Raw genomic sequence first — 22,990 nt, forward strand, 5'->3', positions numbered from 1 at the left:
GGTTGGAGCTTGGGGAGCAGAGCTGGTAGGAGCAAGATTGCAGAGGAGGGAAATTTAGTGTGGCCTAATGGGGAGACTCCTGGTCACCAGGAAGTCAGGACTAGGATCATTGTGCTGAGGAAGAGAGGTTAGAGAGTGTAACAGAAGTCCAGCACTCTTATCTCATGGCGTCTCCCTTCTGGGGGGAAACTGGGCCTGAGAGCAGAAAAGATATGGGCTGGGTGTACCAGATATTTGGGGACCGAGGAGCAGTTTTCATAAAAGGGACAGACTGGCCAGTAAAAGCTGAAAGCAGAAGGCCTTTATAGCTCATATAAAGAAGAGCCAGGGGCTTGTCAGGAGACGCTTGGCAGGGGGAGGAGCAGGAACAATCAAGAAATCCAGTCAGAAAAGATCCTGGAACCAGGAGTCCCAGATTATGTCAGTAGAAAGAAGAGACCAGTGAGGGTCCTGTAAGATCTCGTTCTAGATCTAGCAGAATAGGCCATGTTATGGTCATGTCTTCTTGTTTAATATGGGGGAGAGCTGGATCCTTCCCCACTCGTGTCCATATAACAGCAGCTTGATGACATAAGGGAGGGCCATGTGTTTTATAGAATGAGGCAGATTTTTTCACTCAGGCATGTCTGATTCATTTTCCATTCCTGATGTCAGAGGCAAGGAGACACTGCCCATTGGTTGGCAAGGTCCAGATACTCAAAACATGGAAGCATGAAAGTTCCCAGCAAATGACAGGGCTGGAGTGCCAGACAGGGGTAGGGGACGGGGTTTAGAGCAGAGGCTGCTGCAAGAGAGAGACTAGACCCCACCCCATCCCCTCAATCAGAGAGGTTTGCGGATATCGCCAAGCTGGTTAAGTTTTCCAGATGGAGGTAATTCAGTTTTGCTGGGGCCATTTTTTAGAGTCCTCTGACTGTAAAGAAAAAGTGGAGACCAATAATTTGTATGATGTGGGCACAGGTGGTAGGAAAGGTGTTAGGAGTCTTGGAGAGTCTCCTAAGTGTTCACCATTGCTCTTTTCCTTTGACAACCATTCATCATTCAACAAACATTTATTACGACTCAAATAATAATAACTACTGACATTTTCGTAGTGATTTATGGATTGCAAATGACTTTGTATACATTATCTCCTCTGCATTTTTCAGCAGCCTCATGAAGGAGGTGCTGCAAATATCATCAGAGAAGAGAATGTGGCACAGAAGGAGGTAGTGGGATGGGATGTGCTGGAGAAAGAGGAAGAGCTTTGTATGCACCAAAGCAAGAAAGAGAGAGGCTGCAAAGAGATTATAAAGAAGGGAAAGGGACCTGTATGTGCACGAATGTTTGTGGCAGCCCTTTTTGTAGTGGCTAGAAACTGGAAACTGAATGGATGTCCATCAGTTGGAGAATGGCTGAATAAATTGTGGTATATGAATATTATGGAATATTACTGTTCTGTAAGAAATGACCAACAGGATAATTTCAGAAAGGCCTGGAGAGACTTACATGAACTGATGCTGAGTGAAATGAGCAGGACCAGGAGATCATTATATACTTCAACAACAATACTATATGATGACCAGTTCTGATGGACCTGGCCATCCTCAGCAACGAGATGAACCAAATCATTTCCAATGGAGCAGTAATGAACTGAACCAGCTATGCCCAGAGAAAGAACTCTGGGAGATGAGTAAAAACCATTACATTGAATTCCCAATCCCTATATTTATGCCCACCTGCATTTTTGATTTCCTTCACAAGCTAATTGTACAATATTTCAGAGTCTGATTCTTTTTATACAGCAAAATAATGTTTTGGTCATGTATACTTATTGTGTATCTAATTTATATTTTAATGTATTTAACATCTACTGGTAATCCTGCCATCTAGGGGAGGGGGTGGGGAGTAAGAGGTAAAAAATTGGAACAAGAGGTTTGGCAATTGTTAACGCTGTAAAGTTACCCATGCATATAACCTGTAAATAAAAGGCTATTAAATAAATAAATAAATGAATGAATGAATAAATAAATAAATAAATAAATAAAAGAAAGAAAGAGAGAGGCTGGATGATTGTGAGGAGTCTGGTTCGTCAGGAACGTAGGGTAAATGAGATGAAACTGGAAAAGTAGGCTAGGTCAAAATCATGGAAGGCACTGAATACTAGTCTGAGGCATTTAGAGTTTAATCATTAATCTCTCTCTCTCTCTCTCTCTCTCTCTCTCTCTCTCTCTGTGTGTGTGTGTATGTGTGTGTGTGTGTCTCTGTCTCTCTCTCTCTCTCTTTCTCTGTCTCTGTCTCAGTCTCTCTCTCTCTCTCTCTCTCTGTCTCTGTCTCTCTCTGTCTTTCTTTCTCACTCTTTCTGTCTCTGATTCTCTCTCTGTGTGTGTATAGTGTTTAAAAGAGACAGAAAAACACAGAGACAAACAAAGACAGAGGCATAGAGACAGAGAAAATAACAGAAGAAGGAAAGAAGGAAGGTAGGAAGGAAGTTAAAGAATTATAGAAAAGGGAAGGATGAAGGGAGAAAGGAAGAAGGAAAAAGAGAGAGAGGAAGAGAGGAAGGAAGTTACCGGGTCATAGGCAAGAAGGAGGGAAAAAGAGAAAAGGAAGAACAGAGAAGGAAGGAAGGAATGAAGAGACAGAGGGAGGGAGGAAAGAAGAAAAAATACTTTCAAGATCTTTCTAAGAAGACAAAAAGATTCAGTGGGAAGAGCATTGGTTCTAACGTCATGGGACCTTTGTTCAGATAATGACTCTGCCATTTTCTCCCTGTATGATGTTGGACAAATCATTTCAGCTCTCAGCCTCAGTGAGGGGTTTGGGCTTGATGACTTCCATAATCCCTTCCAACTCTAACTCTGTGATCTTAAGATTCCAAATCTCTTTTAGGTAATCAGGGAAATCTTAATGGAGGAAGTGGCATTTGAGCTACTTCAACAGAACTGCCAATTTCATGATCTCTACCCTGTAGTCACTACAGTTATACACAGGGCAGCTGTAGGTTGGTGAGTATAAGAGTAGGAGAATACATAGATCTGTCCAGGGACACACAAAATGCCAAATGGTCAATCTGAAATAGACTGTCCTCATTCAGGCAAGTCAGAAGAAGAAAAAATGACCTGAAATCAAGACCCCTCAGTCATACAACCTCTCTGGGCCTCAGTGTCCCTATTTGTAAAACACAGAGGTAGCCAATGATCTCTAAATTCTCATTCCACTATAAATCTATGATCCTAATTGCATTTCTCATGCCCAGGGACCCTTTAACTAAAAGCTGTCATAGAAAATGAAGCCCCTCTGATGATTTATGCTGATGATTAAGGACATCCCCAGTTCACTTTCAGAGAAGACTTTTATTGGGAAAATTTATTTTTTTTAATCTTCCAAAGTCTAGTGACTTTCTAGTGATTTACAAGATAAACAGAGTGAAGTGCATTAGATAAAAGGGAAACCCATCCATTAAACAAACATATTTCCTGAGCACCTACTTTACTCCCAGCAGGGTCTTTATTTTTCATGCATCTGTTGGTGAAAATTAGCATGAAGAAGAGAGGGATGACTTATTCTGCTTGCCCTGCAGGGGAGGACCGGGACCACCTTGGAGGGAGGGAGGGGCAGGATAGAAGTTACAGGGAAGCAGATTTCATCTTAATAGAGTAAAGAGTTGTTTAGCAATCAGAGCTGTCCAATAACAGAATGGATTGTCTCCTGAGTGTTGAGTTTTACATAAATGAGAAAGTTCAAGAAGAGACTGAATGACTACCTGTTACAGAGAGGGTAGAAGAGATTTCTGCTTAAAGCCAGAAGAGATGTTTAAAGGCCATCAAATCTAAAGCAGATCAAGAAAATCTTGACTATCAGTGGAGACTTGGAACTAAATCCTCTGGCCTGTCTTCTTGCCACTGCCCCCAAGATTCTTTCCAATCATATTTCTGATATTATTTTTCCACATGGAAACTAGAATGGAGAACTGAGTAACATTCCTGATAATATAAGTTGTGGAAACTCATTTGCTTCAATTATCTATATACCTCAGGAGAAGATGGGGACTTGAATTCCAGTCAATTCTCAGTCTGCATGATGGAGGGGAAGGACAGGAGGAGGGAGGATGAGAAAGAGGAAAAATGACAGGAAGAAGAGAAAGAGGAAGGGGAAGAAAAGGAGAAGATAGAGAAGAAGGAGAAGGAGCAAGGAGGAGGAGGAAGAAGAGGGGGTATGAGGAAGAAGAGAAGAAGATAGAGGAAGAGAAGAAAGAGAAAAAGGAGTGAAGAGGAGGAGAGGGAGGAAGAAGAAAAGAAAAAGAAGGAGAGGGGTGGAGGAGGAGGAGTGAGGGCGAAGAGAGAGGAGGAAGAGGAAAAAGAGAAGGAAGAAGATTTTTCCAGCTTCACACAGCAAGCAAGAATCTGATAAAAGATTTGAACTCAAATCTTCCTGATTCCAGCTCTAGCCCTGCATCCACTGTCACCTGTCCTCCCTAGAATGCAGCCTTCTTGAAAGAAGGATCATTATTTGCCATCTTTGCATCTTCAATGCCTTGCTCATACTAGCACTTGAGAAATATTTGGATATTTCTGTTTACCCTTATGGATAATGGCTTTTTCTCTTCCAGACCATTTTTGCTTGTATGTTTTCTTTTTTCATCTTTGTAATTTAATTCATCCCATTTTATTTTTCTGTTATGGTTATTTGGTAGGTGTCACATCCCTCTACCAGGATGTAAGCTCCACAGGAAGCCTTTCCCTATCCTTTAACAAGGGTGTAAAGATTTGGAACGAATTGAATCTTGGATCAATTCCATATTTCTTGTGTATCCTTGGGCATTTCTTGTGTGTCACTTCTCTGAATCTCAGTTTCCTTCTCAGTACAATGAATCATTGGATTACTTGATTTTTTTAAAGGTCCTTTCCAATTCCAATCACAAGATCTCAGAAGTGGATATGACCTCAGCAACCAAGTGAGCCAACCAATACCTGCTTAAAATCCCTTCTATGACAAATCATTCTCAAGTCTACTTGAAGACCTCTTCTGTCTTCCAAGGCAGCCCCTTCCCCTTTGAAATTGCTTAGATGATTAGGAAACTTTCCTTACTTCTAGGTTATATTTGCTTATTGGAAACATCTATCCATTGCCACTTTCTGAGGTTAAATAGAACAAACCTAAACCCACTTTCATGTGATTACCCTTTAAATACTTGAAGACAACTATTATATCCTTTTAATCTTTCCTTTCCCTAAGATAATCACACTTATTTCCTACAAACAACCCTTGTGTGCTAGGTGGCTCCATGAATGGATTTCAGGACTTGAAATCAGAAAAAGTTGGCTTCAAATCTTGTCGTATATTTCTTGGCAATGTAATCTTTTTCAGTTTTACATCTGTCAAATGGGGATAATAATGTTACCCACCTCCCAGGGTTGTCGTGTGGATCAAAAAAGTTAACATAAAAAGTGTTTTGCAAACCTTAAAGTATTATATAAGGGCTATTTTATTATCATACAATAATATAAGTTGTAATTACAATTACATAATGTTGTATATTATAATATATTATTAACATAATATATTAATGATATAATAAATTAATATAATATATAAAATATAATAATTATAAATATATCACTATTATTATTAGCTTCAGAATCCATGACTTGAACAGCGAATAATCCATCTATCAATCAGACTAATCCACCTGACAGTCAAGAGTATTTGATCCAGAAAGACCTTGGAGATTGATTGGGATTTAAAACCCACCCCCAATCACCATCATACAGAAAAGGGCAATGGACACCTGAAACAACAGTAAGATGACTCACCAAAATTCACGGTGCTGATCACTGCCAGCGTCAGAATGGGCACACTCAGCATGGGGCCCTCTCCACCTTGATACCTGGTGGGACATAAATACTTGCTGATTGATGGATGGATCATTCATTCCCTCTTTGGTTTTATAAGAGCAAACAATCAGCTTCACCTCAACTTTTGGCAAATGAGATGCAGCCCTTCTCTGAGGTAGGGAAGAGGAGAGAGAAAAACAGCAAATGGAAGAAGAGAAGGCTCACCCTGCTTCTGCCCGCCTCGCTGCCCATAGACTATTAATTCCCCAGTGGCAAAGGGCATGTCTTTGTGGATGTTCCATCATTTAAGCTCTCACAAAATATGAATTGATGGTGACAAGATTCTGAATGCTTAAGGAATCAGAATCAATGCTGCTATTTCTGAAAGCGAGGGACCCAGAGTAAATAATAAATAAGATGCAGAATGTCAAGAAGGACTGACTGGCTCCTTCAGATAAGGTCCTGTCTGTAGTCAAGGTAGCTTCAAGATCTTATAGAGACAGAAATTCTGTTCTGAAAAGGTCTGAAGGGGAGGGAAGGGAAGAGAACAAATATTTATTAAACAGGTACTATGTACTAAGTGCTTTTTAAATGTTATCTCTTTTGATCTCATTTGTTTCTCACCACAGCTCTGTGAGGTAGATGTTGTTATGATCTTTATTTTACAACTGAGGAAACTGAGGCAAAAAGTGATTTGTTCAAGGTCTTATTTCTAGTAAATGTCTGAATCTGCATTTGAACCTATCTGCAAATCCATTGTGCCACCAATTTCCTTAAAGGCTACCTGGGACATCCCTGACATTTTAGAGATGGATCAATTGAGGGTCAATAGATAGTCAAATAATTAGCCTAAAGTCACACAGTGCATTTGTGGCACAGCTAGGATGAAGACCTGGTTTCCTGGCTCTTACCACTACCATTTAGGGGCAGCTAAATGATGCAAATGATATAGTATTGGGCCTGGGAACAGAAAGACCTGAATTCAAAGTTGCCTTTAGATACTGTCTGACCCTGGCCAAGTCACTTGAGTATTGACTCAATTTCCCTATCTGTAAAGTGGGGATAATAACACCTATCTTGTTGTGAAGATTAATTGAAATATTAGTAAAGCACTTAGCACAAAACCTGACATGTGATAAGTGCTATATAAGTGTGAGGAATATTATTATTATTTCTTAGGGATCATGTCAACTTCACATACATAATAAGGAAAGTCAGATGATTTTTGTTTTAAATGACCTGAGTAATAACCTAAAATCTCAACTTCATCTAATCATGTATTAAGTGCATACTGTGTACTAGGTACTGTGCTAAGCATTGGGGATGCAAATGGCAGAAATAAAATAAAATTCATAAGGAATGGCCATTCTAATGGAAGAAAAAAAACAAATGCATTTGAGTAGAAACAGAATAAATACAAGTAACTATAAAAGTCTATTACAAAGTAATTTGGGAAGGAGAGCACCACTAGTTGAGGGTATCATGAAATACTTCATGAAAGACAATGACTAAATAACATCCTTAAAACATTCTAAGAGGTGGAGGCAAGTAGGAAGTACATTTCAGAAATGGGTTATAGTCAATACAAAGCCATGGAGGTGTGAAATGGAGTATCTTGTATGAACAGAGTTCAGAAGGTAAGTTAGGATCAACATGGGGGTAGTTGTGTAGAATGGGCAGCTAGGCTGCACAGTGGTTAGAGTTCCAGGCTTGGAGTTGGGAAAACCTGAGTTAAGATCCAACCTCTGACACTTACTAGGTGTGTAACCTTAGGAATGTCACTTAACCCTATTTGTCTCAGTTTCCTAATCTGTAAAATGAGTTGAAGAAGGAAATCACTCCAATGGTTTTGCCAAGAAAACTCCAAATGGTGTTACTGAGTCATAAAGTGAAAAATGACCAAATAACCACCACCACCTAAGGTGATTTCTAAGGTTTCTTCTAGCTCTAACTTCTAACTAACAACCAGTATTTTTAGAAATCATGAGGAGGAATCTCTCAATATAAATATCTTAATGCTTTCTCTGGCTCCTCTCAAGGTCCATTTTTCTATGGGTCATTAGAGTCAAACATTTGCCAAGAGCCTACTGTGTGTCAGACACTGTGTCAAGTACTGGGAATACCAAAAAAGCTTATAATCTCCAAGGAGAAAAAAATGTGTAAACAATTATATCAGATAATCCACTGTGAGAGATTTAGCTCTTTTCAGCAATTCAGTGATCCAAGGCAATTCTAACAAACTTTGGATGGAAAATACCATCTGTATCCAGAAACAAACTAACAAAGAAATTTCAATTAGATCAGAGGAGAATGAGCAGGTTGTCCTCTGGAAGACCAACTCCTCTGTTCTCTTCTGTTTTGTCTGGTAAAGAATCAGGTTTCATTGATGCTTCTCAAATTTAAGCTCTAAGATTAGACTAGGGCTTAGGAGACTTGAGTTCTAATTGTGGCTCTGCCATGAACTAGCTTTGTGATGCTGGGCAAGTTGCTTCCCTGCTCTGGGACAATTTCTTTCCTGAAATGCATTCTAATCAGAGCTGCACACCAGAACGTGGCAGCCTACTTTAGGGAGAAGCAAATGAACCTAGAATTTTGGATAGACCACAGAGCATACAATGGCTTGTGGACTCTGATTCTATTTCATTAAGATACCTCATTTCTAAGTCTAAATGATAAGAAACCAATTATCTTGTTTCACAAATGTCATGTTTATCAGATTGACCACATTAAGATGACTGTTTATTATGGGGAAGGTAAGGGATGATCTCTGCCTTCAGGGAGGTGATATTTTAATAGATGAACAAGTACTTCAGCATCAAGACAAATGGAAGATGAGAAATGAGAGAATCAAGTACTTATGAATGTCCATCCAAGTTACTAGGGATTTAAGAAGGCAGAAAAAAGAAGAGATCAGTAAAGGCCAGAGTTTTGACAGATTAGCATCCTGGATCTGCACCATCCCACATTTATATAGCATGGAAAAAACTGGATACAGCTGTCATAATATCTTCCATCACAGCAACTCATGTTCATCCTGTAGAAAACTATTTATTTCCCAGAATGTCCTACTTAGACAGATCTAGTCCATAGAATGTTGGAGCAGGGAGGAAGATAATAGACCTTCTTCATTATTATAGACTGGAAGCAGGCATAGAGAGAGAAAAGGGCTCATTTTACTTAGATTATTTCTCTCTCCCTTCTCATCCTCCCCCCCCTAAAATGTAAATTCTTTGAAAAAAGAGATTTTATGGATTTTGCCTTGGATCCTTCTAGGCACACACTGACTGACTGATTGGTTGTTTGGTAGTTTGATCCAGATCAAAAGATTTGGGCTCTAAACCCAGGTCATTGCTTTTCTCATTATATTACTCTAGAGAATGAATCTTTTAGCTTAACTAAGTCCATATAGCATGAATTGGATGATGTCTGTCATGAGAAGATTTACCTAAATTCAAAGAGATTTACCACGGTTGACCCAAGAGTAATGAATGTTTGAGTCTCAATGACTCTTGAAGTCTATTTACCAAGTTGTAAAGGGGTTATGATCTGTGTCTGTAAAAGCAGTATCCATACCTAGAAAGTGAATGATCCTTGATGTATTTAATAGACATTAAATAGGGGTTACTATGGGTAAAGCAATGGAAATGCAATAATGATAAACATGATCAGTGACCACAAGGAGTTTACATTCTACTTCGGTAAAGAGATAGGATGTGCACCCAGATATATAATCCAAGGTCACTTGAGAAGGTTCCAACAAGGGAGGGGGTTGGTAGGGATCAAGGGGATCTTCATGAAAGAGCTGAGCTGAGTCTTAAAGGCAAGGATTCTGAGAGTATCATTGGTCAAGCTATCAGAATTAATAATTAGGGTTATTTTGTTTTTTTGTTTTTTACTGTGGCAATTGGGGTTAAGTGACTTGCCCAGGGTCACACAGCTAGGAAATGTTAAAGTGACTGAGATCAAATTTGAACTCAGGTCCTCCTGATTTCAGGGATGGTGCTCTATTCACTGCACTATCTAGCTGACCCAATAATTAGGTTTTTAATTTTTTTCATTACTAAACTTAGAGAGAACTGTTTCTTTATAAAGATAAAATCAGAAGCCACACAGCAAAGGATTGAGAAGTGAGTGGGTGATGAGGATGAAAAGGCACTGAATATAAGAAGAATACTGAAATAAGCAATTCTATATAGCCAAGTGTCTATTCCACTTATGGGTAGGTCTGGCTCTGCTTCTAAATGCAATGAGAATCTCACTGAGAAGCTAATTTCTTCTGGATATATGCAGAGAATATGTAAGCAATAACCACATGGAGTACCTCTTTTGGGGCTAACTTTAATTGGAAAATGCAGTTAACAATGGAAAGGTAATAGAAATAATTCATGTCTACTTCCTTGATCAAAAGCTGATCACATAAAGCATCTATTAAAATGAGAAGAATTCAAGAAGCATAACATATTAGATCTAGAAGGGACTTTAGGAATTATCTTGTCCAACACTTTCATTTTATGAAAACTGCAGAGCATAAAGGAGAAGGCACATAATGAGTTAGTGACAAAGTCTAGATTAGAACTCAGGTCTCCTCAGTGATTTCATTGAGTTTAAAATGTCCTTTCCTTTGTTTGTTTGATTAGGGAAGTAAACTTGCTTATAAGAAAACTTTCTACAAAATTCCTGGAGCTGTCCATTCATCAAGTGCATGCTTCTCTAGAATAGATAAGTTGGTCCAGAGAAATCAAAACTTATTTTATTCTCTCCCCATCTTTGAATTCCAACTGTTCCCTTTAAAGCCTGACTCAAATGCAAATGTCTTTTGGGAGTTTTCTCTGATGAAAAATTTTCTGTCCCCAAGAGCTTCTCACTCAAACCTTTTTGGCCAGCTGCTCTTGGTCTCTCTCTGTAGTGTACCTCTCACATTTATATTGTGGGTTATGGCTCTCTGGGCTTGTGTCTTACTTACTCCCTAAGCCATACTGTACAATTCTTGAAGATAGATATGGTTTCTTATTTCAGTTTTGTCTCTTCTCCTACCCTACCCAAGTACTCTGCACACAGTAGGGACTTTCTGAATCTTGACTGGATTGCAGTAAATTGCATTGTCTTGTGACCCCTGTTTTTGACTTCTTGTCACGGTATTAGGAGTTTTGCTGCTCTGAGTCTCAACAACAGAGCTGCCAGAAAAGTGGAGGCTGAGGGGCTGTATTCTTTGACCTTTTGAGGGACACATCCAGGTGACTATGACAGAGAACCTGACTAGTCATTTCAGCCAAAGTATTGACTTATTCAGTCTCCCTAAGCCCCCATTTCACTTCAGGACCAGGATAATTTCTCAACCCTATTTCTTCAGGAACTGCCATCAGAATAAAAAAGATACCTTAATCATGCTATGAGTTTTCAAAATCAAGATGCTTCTGCAACTACATTATAGATTTGAAGATTCAGAATCTTAGATTGTCAGAGCTGGGAGAGACCTTAGAAATATTACATGGCCAACTTCAGTAGAGCAGCAGTTAATCAGCTGTATGAATGGTCAAGTCACCTATAGATAAGTGAATCATGTTCAGGCTACTTTGCCTGGTTATCAAAGCCCACCCACCCCTATAATATGGAACCAAAGTTCCTTTAAACTTTGTTTCTTACAACTTCTTTCTGTTCAGTCCTTACTGGGTGACTTTCCATGTAAACATGGCCTGCTCCTTCCTACCTCTGAACTTACTAATGTACATCACTTTTGCATTTCAACTCTGGAATTCATTGACGTTCAACCTGGAGAAGGAAAAGGGATTAGTCCATGGTTAGGCAGTGAGTTAATGTACTTGATGAAGGGAGGAATTGGAACAGAGTTGCAAGAGAGACCTTCCTTCCTTTGAGAACAGAGAGAATAAACTGAAGGATCCCTTGAGCTCAAAGGAGGCAGCTGCAGAGCTACTAGAGCTGAGACCTGGATGTGTTCCCAGGTCTAAGAGATCTGCTGTTTGTGAGTGCCAGAGTGCTGGGGACCAAGACCCTCAAGTAGGCCATGTGCCATTTAAACAGATGGAATGGAAGGATGAAGCCAATTGGTGATAGATTTGCATCCTAAAAAGAGGACTGGGCCCATCCAAACAGCTGCCCATCCATGGCATAATGACCTGGGGCGAAGGGTGAGGGGAGGAGAGAAGGAGGGCTCTAAGTTCCTCCACTGAATCCAAGCCCACAAATGCCTCTCAAAGATCCCATATGGAAACAGCATTGGCAATGGCCTCGGGTCAGCTCTTTGGCAGATTGTTCTTATGGGTCACATTTCCCTCAAACGGAAAGGGAAAATTCTCAAGATGCCAGTACCGGGAGTCCAAGTTATTAAGTGCAGTTAATCCTTTCCCTTCCCCTAGAACATCCAGTATAGGACTCACGGACTGCCCATTCCTGCCCAATGAAAAGTTATGCCCAGAGGAAGGACTTTGGTGAGCTTCCAGCTTCCTGTCTCATCCCTCATACGAACTCAGTACTTTCCAACAGACTGTTTTTAATTCTTGCTACCCTAAAACAGCGAGGAGGAGACAGAAATGTGACAAAACAAATAAAACAACAGTCCCATATGGGGAGGGGGCAGCTTAGACTCTGCTTATTAAGAAGTGACAAATCAGAGTCAGGAAGACTCTGGGTTCAAGTGTGGTCTCTGATGTATACCCTCTGCTGGCAAGTCACTTAATCTCAACATAATGCTGGGCACATAGGAAGTGCTTAATAAATGCTTGCCGTTCAACTTCATGCTGACTTAATCTCCCAGTGCCCTAACCAACTTCTAAGATCAGAAATTGTCGATGTGGTCGAAGAAATTCCCCCATTGGGAGTTTCCTACTCCTGTGAAGTTGACAGATTTGGGTCCAAAATGGCCTGAGCAAGGAGTAGCGAAAGGGAAAGAGAAGATGCACATTTTAAACAAGAGCCATTTCTTTCACTCGTTACATGTACTATTAGAGAGAAATATCAGCAATTGAGATACTTTATACAATGTCATATGATTAGTGTGTTAGGCAGATACAAAATAAAGTCAAGTTGGAGAAAGTTATCCCAGGAGGCGGGGAGGGAAGGATCAGACAGGGAAAGCTCCATGGAAGGTATGGCTTTGGATATGAACTTTTAATAATGAATAGGAATTCAACAGGTGAAGATGGAGGGGGGGGAGCATTCCAGACAGAAAGGCATGTTTGGGGAACAGGTAGAGAGTTGTATGTCAATTCATGTATTCTGCCTTCTTAGTTTTTTTTTTAATAAATCAAATATTACATATTCTGAGGCACTCCCCTCTCCAATTCTAACGTTATGTTCTAAGGGCTCTTCTAGCTTTGACATTTGGATTCTAAAATTCCTTCCCCTCTGACAACTTATATTCCAAGGACCTTTCCGCTTTAACACTGCATGTTCTAAACAAAATCCCTTTCCATCTCTGACATTCTGTCCTAAGGTTCTTCCAGATCTGATAGTCTGTTTTGTAGGTCTCTTTCCATTATTGTCATTTTATCTTTCAGAATTCTCCCAGCTCTGACATTGTGGTCTAGGTTTTTTCCCATTCTGACAGTGTGCGCTAGGTTTTTCCCAGTTCTGACATTCTATGTCTTTGGTCCCTTTCTATTGCTGACATTCTGTATTCTGGGTTTCTTTCAGCACTGACAACTTTGACATTCTGTTTTCTGGGGTTTTTCTAGCTTTAATATTTTGTGTGCTGGGTTTCCATATTCTAGGTTTCTCTCAACACTGACATTCTATGTCTTAAGTTTCTTCCAACGTTGACATTCTGTGTTCTAGGTTTCTTTCCACTCTGATATTGTGTTCTGGGACTTTCTCATCTCTGACATTCTGTGTCCTAGGGTTTTCCTCATTCTGACATTATTTGCTAGGTTTCTTCCAGCTCTGACAATCCATGTTCTAGATTTCTCCTGGCTCTGACAATCCATATTCTAGATTTCTTCCAGCTCTGACAACTTTGACATTCTGTTTTCAGGGTTTTTTCCTCGCTTTAATATTTTGTGTGCTGTGTCCTTCCCTGTCATTCTTTGGTTCTGGGCAGATCCAGCTCACAGTCATGAGAAAGCAGGAAGAATTTACTCTAATTTCACCAGTGAGAACCGGGTTAAGAGGAACCTTGGATTCAAAGCATTGTTTCTATCCTCGGGACTCTTCTGAGTTATTCGCCTGAGACTTGTCAGTGGACTGGGAAGAGCTGGGTGCTCTTGCATCTTTCATGCAGTTTGATCTGCCTCTACTTGTTAACACTCACTTGCTTTTGTGATGAATTATTCACTTCTTCCCCTTGGTAATGAAGGAGCAGATCGGCTTGGCTTTCAATTCTGCTGAGATTGGTGGCTATTCACTTTCTGCCCTCCCTGCCCCCCACTCTCTCCACCCTCCCCTCTCCTCCCCACCCACCCTTATTCCAGGACTGTGGTCTAACTGTAGGTAGGACTGTAGGTAGATATACCAGGGAGGAGCCACGCACCCAGTTCAGACTATTAAAGGGATGGGCACTAGGGGACTACCACCCTCTTCCCACCTTCCCTTTACAGTATTTAAACCCGGCCTGAGGCTGTTAACTGCTCGAGTTAACCAAAAGCTTCAATCTGAATAGGAAGTTAACATCAAGCACCAGCCAGTAGTTTCCTGGGACTCTGGTGAGCCAGGCAGCTTAGCAAAGCAGAACTGAACTCTGGGAATGAGTTTCCTGTCCTGAACTGAACATTTAATCCTAGGATGGATTTAGAAACCTAGAATATGGAATGTCAGAGCTAAGGAAGTCTTAGAACACAGAATGTCAGAAATAAAAAGGGACCAAAGACATAGAATATCAGAGCAGGGAGAAACCTAGTAGACATTATCAGAATGGGAAGAAACCTAGACTACATTGCTGGTGGCTTTTTGTGTGCCTGAAAATTATAATTGCTATGTATTTTTATATTTTATATTATATTTTTATTTTATCTATTTTTTGATTTTGTAATATGTAATTGAATTATTCTCTTACAAATATTTCTATATATATATGAATGTATTATTATCTATATGTATCATCCAACATATAATTGTGAGCATTTGTTTTTATTTTAGTCATTAATACCATCATGAGATTTCTTTTATCTCATTTTTCTCATTAATTGGTGACACTTTATATAAATGATTTGCTGTTGTTGCAAATCTTGACAGTTAGTTTTTAAAAATTGATTTGGTATATATTGTTGAACTATGCCTTTGACAGGCATTTTGATTATTATTTGCAATCCATGTCTCAGTGATAGAATGATTTATTTATCAGCCAATGATTGGATCTCAGAGCTGGAAAGGCCCTTGCAAGTCACCTCATTCACTTGCCTACTCCATAGCAGAAATTCCTCTCTACCATTCTTGCTGTTTTCTCTTTTCTCTCTTTAGTATTTTGCTTAATGACCTTATCAGCTCCCATGAACTCGGTGATTATTTCTATGCTTTTGATCCTCAAGTCGACTTATCCAGCCCTAACTTCTCTGTTGACCTCCAGTCTTGTATCTCCAGCTGCCTATTAGATGTCTCTAAATGGAGATCCTCCTCTTAACATGTTTGTCAACGTCCTCCCTAACTTATGGTGGTGGGAACTAAATCTAATTCTCCTGATGTGACTTTAAAAGGACAGAGTTCAGTGGGACTTTTATTTTTAATGATTTGGATTTAGACACTATGCCTCTAGAAATGCAACCATATTATTGGTTCCCACTGGATACCTAGTCAGCTGAGACTGTCTGTCTTCCTTTTTTCATTTCCTATCAGTAGATATCACTCAGTGAGATCATTCAGTCTCAAGGTAAAAGTCCAAGACTAGAATGATCTGATTGCGGGATCAGTATGTCTTAGTAAATCAGATCGACTTGTAAAATCTCTCTCCTCTATGCCCAGTTTTTTTTCCTGCAAAACAGCATAGTGTGGGGGAAATGAGGAATCACATTTATATAGTGTTTTAAGGCTTGCAAAGCATTCACAGAACAACATTACAATAATATATGTAACATTATAATAACATTCCCATTTTACAGATAAGAAAACTGATTCTCAGAGAGATTAATTTATTTACCCATGATCACATGACTAGTCAGGGTCTGAGTAAGAAACTGAATACAGATTTCCTTATTCTAAGGCAATGGTTTAATCTAAAGGGATTCAAGACACATGGATTCTAGGGTCAATTATGTTATTTATATTATACTGGATGACCTTAGGTAAATCATTTTCCTTCTCTGGGTGGTAAAATGAGAGGAGAGGTTAGATAATCTCTAAGGTTTCTTCTATTTCTCACACTGTCTTAATATTCTCCTATTGGATATATCACTTTATTTGCTAGAGTTAGTCCTAAATGACTTTGGGCTGTTCCTTAGCCCAGATCTGGCTGTCAAAAATCGAGAAAATCCTTGACAACTGCTGAAGGCAGTATCCAAAAAGCAGCTTCGTTAAGCCATACCTGTGCAGCCTTCCAAGATTTAGCTTGGATGAGCCTAATATGCATGTGCAAGGTGGATTTTGTTTGTTACAAATTTTCAGATTATACAACCTGCTAATGAATCACCCATTGGATATTCAAAATAAACTAAATGGACAACCAGAGACCTGTGTGACTGGCACATCATAAAACTATTACAGAAAAATTACAGAAATGAAAGAGAGAGAGAGACAGAGACAGACAGAGACAGAGAGAGAGAGATAAAGACAGAAAAATAGAGAGACAGAGACCGAGAGGCAGACAAACAGAGAAAAACAGAGACAGACAGAGAAACTGAGAGACAGAGACACACAGAGACACAGAGACAAAGAAAGAGAGACACATAGGCAGAGAGACAAAGACAGATAAGGAAGAGAGAGTGAGACAGAGAGAGAGACAGAAAAATGGAAAGAGACACAGAGACAGAGACAGAGAAATTGATAGAGAAAGAGGCAGACAAAGAGAGCCAGAGAGACAAAGACAAAGAAACACAGACAGAGACAGAAGCAGACAGATAGAGAGAAAAACAGAAACAAATAAAGACAGACACAAAGAGACCCAGAGACAGAGACAGAGACAGAAACAGAAAGAAACAAAGGGAGACAGAGAAACAGAAAGAGACAAAGAGAGAAAAAAGAGAGACACACAGGCAGAGAGAGACAGAAAGAGACAAAGAGAGAGAGAGAGAGAGAGAGAGAGAGAGAGAGAGAGAAGTAGAAAAGATGGAGGAAATAAAAACATAGATAACATCTAGAAGAAACCCTAGAAATCATAAAGGTCATGTGACTAATGATCTGGTATTAAAAATTCATGTTTCTTGATTCACAATGTAAAGTTCTTTCTATTAACTACTATGAACTATCAGAAAGCTGGCAAATATAATTCTGGTCCAACAATGAGGTATAACTCTATAATAATGGGACTGATTATTTCATGTGTTTCTGAAACTAGTTCTGAATATAATTCCAGATACAGCATGGGAGCATGGCCATGATCAGGGTGGAGAAGCTGGTGCTCTGTCTCAGTGCTGATATGGAGGAATGGGGTATACTTTCTTCTTGTGTCAATCCAGAGACCTCCAATTAATTTGCTGTGCCCCTGACTCAGTGGATAGAGCACTGGGCTTGGAACTAGTAAAACTCATCTTCATGAATTCATTTTCAGGCTCAAATACTTACAAGCTGTGTGACCCTGGGCAAATCACTTAGCCCTGTTTGTCTCAGTTTTCCCATCTCTAAAATAAACTGGAGAAGGAAATAACAAACCACTCCAGTATTTTGTCAAGAAAACCCCAAATGGGATCCCAAAGAGTAGGACATGACTGAAAAATGTACAACAATAATAAAGTCCTTTGGGAATTGTATTCCAGAAGAGCGTAAGCGATTAGGCTTGTGGAATGATATAAGACACTGTATTTGCCAATAGACTGTCCTCTGTTAAAGCTGCTAACCCACAAGCCTATTCCTTTGTTTCTTTCACTAACACTAGATTTCCCTAAAAAACTGGTGTTGCCCCAATTGAAAATTTTCCTCTACTTAGGAAAGAAAATACAATTAATGTGTGAACTGTTGACAGCTAGTGAGTGTCTCAGAATGTCCTGGAGCATGACGATAAATTAATAAAACTGCATATAAAAACACACACACTTAGTTTAACCAAACTGAACCTCCTACAAGCTGAATAATTAAACTAAAGGTACTTTGAACCCACTGACTAATTAATGCTAGCTACTTTCTGAAAATGATTTGCACAAACTATTTGAGAATCTTGATATTAATATTTCAGTATAGGAAGAGGATTTACTTGGAAGTGAAGGTGATATAAAAATGAAACATACCAATAATTTTTACAAGTTTAAAATAATTTTTGCATATTTGAAACCAGCATGTGAAGATGGGAAGGGCTCTGGGGTGCAATGAAAAAGTCATATAAATGAGCAGCAAGAATCTTAGAGCTGAGTCTTTCTGGGCTACTTCCCTTTTACAGTTCCATAAAATTAGGAAGTAAGATTCTAAAGTTTCTTCTAGTTCTGCTATTCCCCACCTCCCAGCTTCAAACATATAGCCCATTCTGATATTCTCTATATCAAGATGCAATATTCTTATGACCAAGGTCCCTTCTAGCTCTGGCATTCTATCTTCAGGGGTCTCTTTTAGCTCTAACATTGCATGTTCTAGGGGCACTTCCAGATCTAATATTCCATGTTTTAAACTCTAACGTTCTTTGTTCTGAAGCCCCTTCCAATTCTGACATTGTATGCGAGGAAACATCTCCCACTTACTGGCTAAGACCCAATTAGGATGCTATTTTTGAATCTGATTGCTGACCTCCTGCATCTTCACTGCTCCTTCCTTAATGAGTGCCTAAGGGGCCTTTAAACACACGGATGGTTCATTTGTCAGCCAGTCAAAGACATTTGCCTCTAAAATCTCATGGTCAAAAGCTGCACTTTGCATGTTGAGTTAGTTATTCCTTATTGGACCGTACATCAGTAACAGCTCTCCGTCCAAACTCATGCCATTAGGTCTTACAGTCAGTGCTGGGTTCTCTTGTAGATTAGCTGATTGTCTATCTGGTGCGATGAAGACAGTGGCAGACATGGCCATCCCCAATCCGGTGCCCTGGGGCTCCCCAAAGCCAGAAATGCCGCCGTTCCTTATGATTTGAATATTGTCTCTTTGAAAAGGCAAAAACCTTTAAGAAAAGGAATACATCCATTTACTCAGACTGTAACCACAAACTGGAGATAAGCAACCGAGGGAAAGCACTAGTGGAGAGGGGCTTTATCTTTAATCCTAGAGGTGATAGGGACCAACTAGTTTTTTGAATAAAAGGGTGATGTGGTCAGCTTGTGCTTTAAAAACATCACTTTGAAAAATAAATAAAAAATTAAAAATAATATAAAATAAAAACATCATTTTGGCAGTGCGGTGGAGGATAGTTGGAATGGGGAGAGATGTGAGTCAGCTGTGGGTAATAGTCCAGATGTGAGGTGATGAGGGACTGCTCCAAGGTGGGACAGGGTCAGAGGAGAGAAGGGGGCATAGAGGGGGGATATTCTCATGGTAGAATCATCAGCCCTAGACAACAGATTGGAAATGGGAGGTGGTGAGAGACAGTGAAAGACCCAGGATAAAACCAGGATTACGGCCTTAAGCAGCTGAGAGAATGGTGATGGCCTCTACAGTAACAAGAAAGTTGGAAAAAGAGGAGGAAAGAGTTGCTCCCTCCTTTGCCTACTTTCTATTACCTCTCACCCTTATAGCTATTCATGTTACTTTCTCCCCAACCCTTTCCTGACATGGCCAAAATTATTACCTCCCCAAGTTATTTATCCAGATAGAAGGAAGGAAACGCGTATTTATTGTCTACTGTGTGTCAAGCGTTATAAAAATTATCACATTTTATCTTGACATCAACCTTGGAAAGTAGGTGCTATTATTATCTTCATTTGACAATTGAGGAAACTGGGGCAGACAGAAACTGACTGACTTGCCCAGGGTCACATAAGGAATAAGAATATGAGACTGAATTTGAATACAGGTCTTTTTGATTTGAGGACTAGGGGTCTAAATAGTCTGCCACCTCTCTGCCCTAGATTTGAGAGAAGAATAGACATACCATCAAAGGATGCTTTGGAATCAATCAAAATACATTTCAATGTCTCTAACCTTACCGTCTCATTAGCTAGCTGGTTTGAGGCAGTTGGGCAGCCAGGTGGCTTAGTAGCTAAAGCACTAAGTCTAGAGTCAGGGAGACCCAAATTCAAATCAAGCCCTCAGACACTTATTAGTTATATAGGCAAGTCACTCAGCCTGTTTGCCTCAGTTTCCTTATCTGTAAAATGAGCTGGAGAAGGAAACGTCCACCTCACTGGTTCTAGGTCAGTGTTTTCAACTACTGAGATCCCCTTGGGATACTGGGGAGATGTTTCTTTGAAAGTTGGCTACTTCATTGAAAGAGAAAGTTGATGAATGGTGAATTGACCCACTCTCATGGAAAGGCCTTTTCTCCTCCCAAATCTCAAGAAATCACAGGTACATAATATTGAAAAAGCAATCTTAGAATCGATCAGCTTCTTCGCTATTATTTGACAAAGGAGAAACCTGAAATCCAGAGTGATTTAGCCAAGATCAAATGGCAGAGCAGGGATTACAACCTGGGTTCTTTCCATTATTGCTCCCATCTCCCCTTTTGGGCCCTGGTAAACAGAGCATTACACAGAGAGACCATTTCCTCTGGGAGCCCCCGTTTCACCAACCAGTAATTGGCAAACTAACTTCCCTGTAGTGGGAAGGTGTTTCTGCCCTTTCCATTCCATCATCTTCCCTGAAGCCGGAGAGGAATCCCCGGGGGCCCCTAAATAAGGCTGTAAGGTCCCCAAGAAAGAGTTAATTATAGTTTTCTCCTCCCTTCAGGTGGCTGGGTGTTTTAACTGGCACACTTATTATTCATACTAATTGCTTATTCAGAGAGCACAGCAGAGGAAATGCAGAAAATGGAAAGTTCCTAGAGCAGGGAGAATCTTGGGCTAGGTGCACCTGTTCCTGAAGGCAGAAAGGGACCACAAGAAGAGGTGACAAGATGGAACCTTCATTAAGGGCAGACAGCAGAGGGATGGCTCTGAGACGAGACCAAAGGCTTATTATCTCTTAGAAGGAACAGGTGTAAAACTATGTTCTTTAGAATTCCTAGGTGTGTGTGTGTGTGTGTGTGTGTGTGTGTGTGTGTATACAAAAAACAAATTTGTCCTATGAAAGGATGGGGGATAGGAAATTCATTAAATTTCTTTAGATCTCATTTTCTTTCTTCCTTTCTTCCTTTCTTCCTATCTTTCTTTCTTTCTTTCTTTCTTTCTTTCTTTCTTTCTTTCTTTCTTTCTTTCTTTCTTTCTTTCTTCTCTCTCTCTCTCTCTCTCTCTCTCTCTCTCTCTCTCTCTCTCTCTCTCTCTCTCTCTCTCTCCCTTTTTGCAGAGGCAATTGGAGGTTAAGTGACTTGCCCAGGGTCACACAGCTAGGACATGTTAAGTGTTTGAAGTCACATTTGAACTCAGGTCCTCCTGACTTCAGGGCTAGTGCTCTCTATCCACTGTACCATCTAGCTGTCCTGATCTCATTTTCTTCATATATAAAATGGAGAAATTAAACAAAATCATCTCTAAGATCCCTTTCAGCTCTAAGTCCTATAATTTCATCATCTTCCCTAATCAGTTCTTTCAAATCCTACTCAAATTATTCTGCAAAGAATCCTTTTCTCAGTTTTCTAAATATAAAATGACCTAATAAACCAGTCGGGCAGCTAGGTAGGTAGCTCAGTGGCTCGAACACTAGGTCTAGACTCAAGCAAACCTAAGTTCAAATCCAGTCTTAAACACTTATTGTTGTGTGATCCTGGGCAAGTTACTCAATCCTGTTTGCCTCAGTTTCCTCATCTGTAAAATGAGCTGGAAAAGGAAATGCAAACCACTCTAGTATCTTTAATCAAGAACCCCAAATGGGGACACTCCTGAAATAAGTTAACAATAATAAGTCAATTCTGTTAGAATATAAACAAGGATTGTTTCATGTTTGTTTTTGTATTCCCGGGATTTAGAAGCACAGTATCCGGCATATAGTAAACAATTAATAAATGTCTGTTTGTTATTTGATTTATATCAAAGTGTCAGTCACTGACATCAGTCTCTCCTGATTATCCCAACTGCTAGGACCTTCTCCTCTAAGGTTACCTTATATCTATGAATCTTCTGTCATTCTGATCTATATTTTTGCCATTGGACCCAGATGGTTCCAGAGGAGAAAGTGAGACTGGTGATTTTGCACATCCTCGCTCACTTCAATCCATCTCATTTATATATCTTAGCATCACTTCCCTGATGTCATAATCCTCTTCAAGAAGGAAGGGAAAACAAGCACCACCTTAAAATCTACTCTCCATGAAACTTGGATATACCTATCTTGGTACGTGCTGTCTCTCCCATTAGAATGTAAGCTCCCTGAGGACAAGGATTGTATTTTTGAGTTTTGTACCTTCAGAGCTTAATATAGAGTAGGGAACCTAGCAAAACCTTAATAAAAGCCTGTTATTTGCCTGTTAATCTAGAGGGAAGAATACTTAACTTAGAAGAATTAGGTACTCGGCAGAATTTCAGACAGCAATGACAAATGAATAAAGAATGTTATTTTTTGGCTGGATAAGACTTGCCCAAACTCATAAAAAATAGTAATGAAGTTAACAATAATACCAAGTAACATTTTTATAGCACTTTCCAAATATTATCTTATTTCATCCTAACAATCACCCTGGGAGATAGATGCTATTATTATCCCAATTTTACAGATAAGGAAAATGAGGCAGACAAAAGTTATATGATTTTCTCCCTTCTCAAGCTGTCCTTACTATATGTTTTCTTCCTCAGGATATCATCCATCCAGTCAATTTTAAGAGGATGGGAAAAAGACCATTCCTGTCTAATTCCCAGAGGCCTATAAATTACCCTTGTTGGTTTCATTATCTAGCCATGGGGGGACTTGCTATAATTACCCTTAAATGTGTAGTCTCTCCATCTGTATTTCCTTACTATTAAGTTTGTGCATGTGTCTCCTAAGAAATAGGCAGAATCGCATCCCCTTCTCTGCTCAGGCCTTTTGATGACTGAAGTGTTTTCTATGCTAAGTTAAATGGAATTTTCCAC

The sequence above is a fragment of the Sarcophilus harrisii genome, chromosome 1 (genome assembly GCF_902635505.1).
Source record: "Sarcophilus harrisii chromosome 1, mSarHar1.11, whole genome shotgun sequence".
NCBI lineage: Eukaryota > Metazoa > Chordata > Mammalia > Dasyuromorphia > Dasyuridae > Sarcophilus > Sarcophilus harrisii.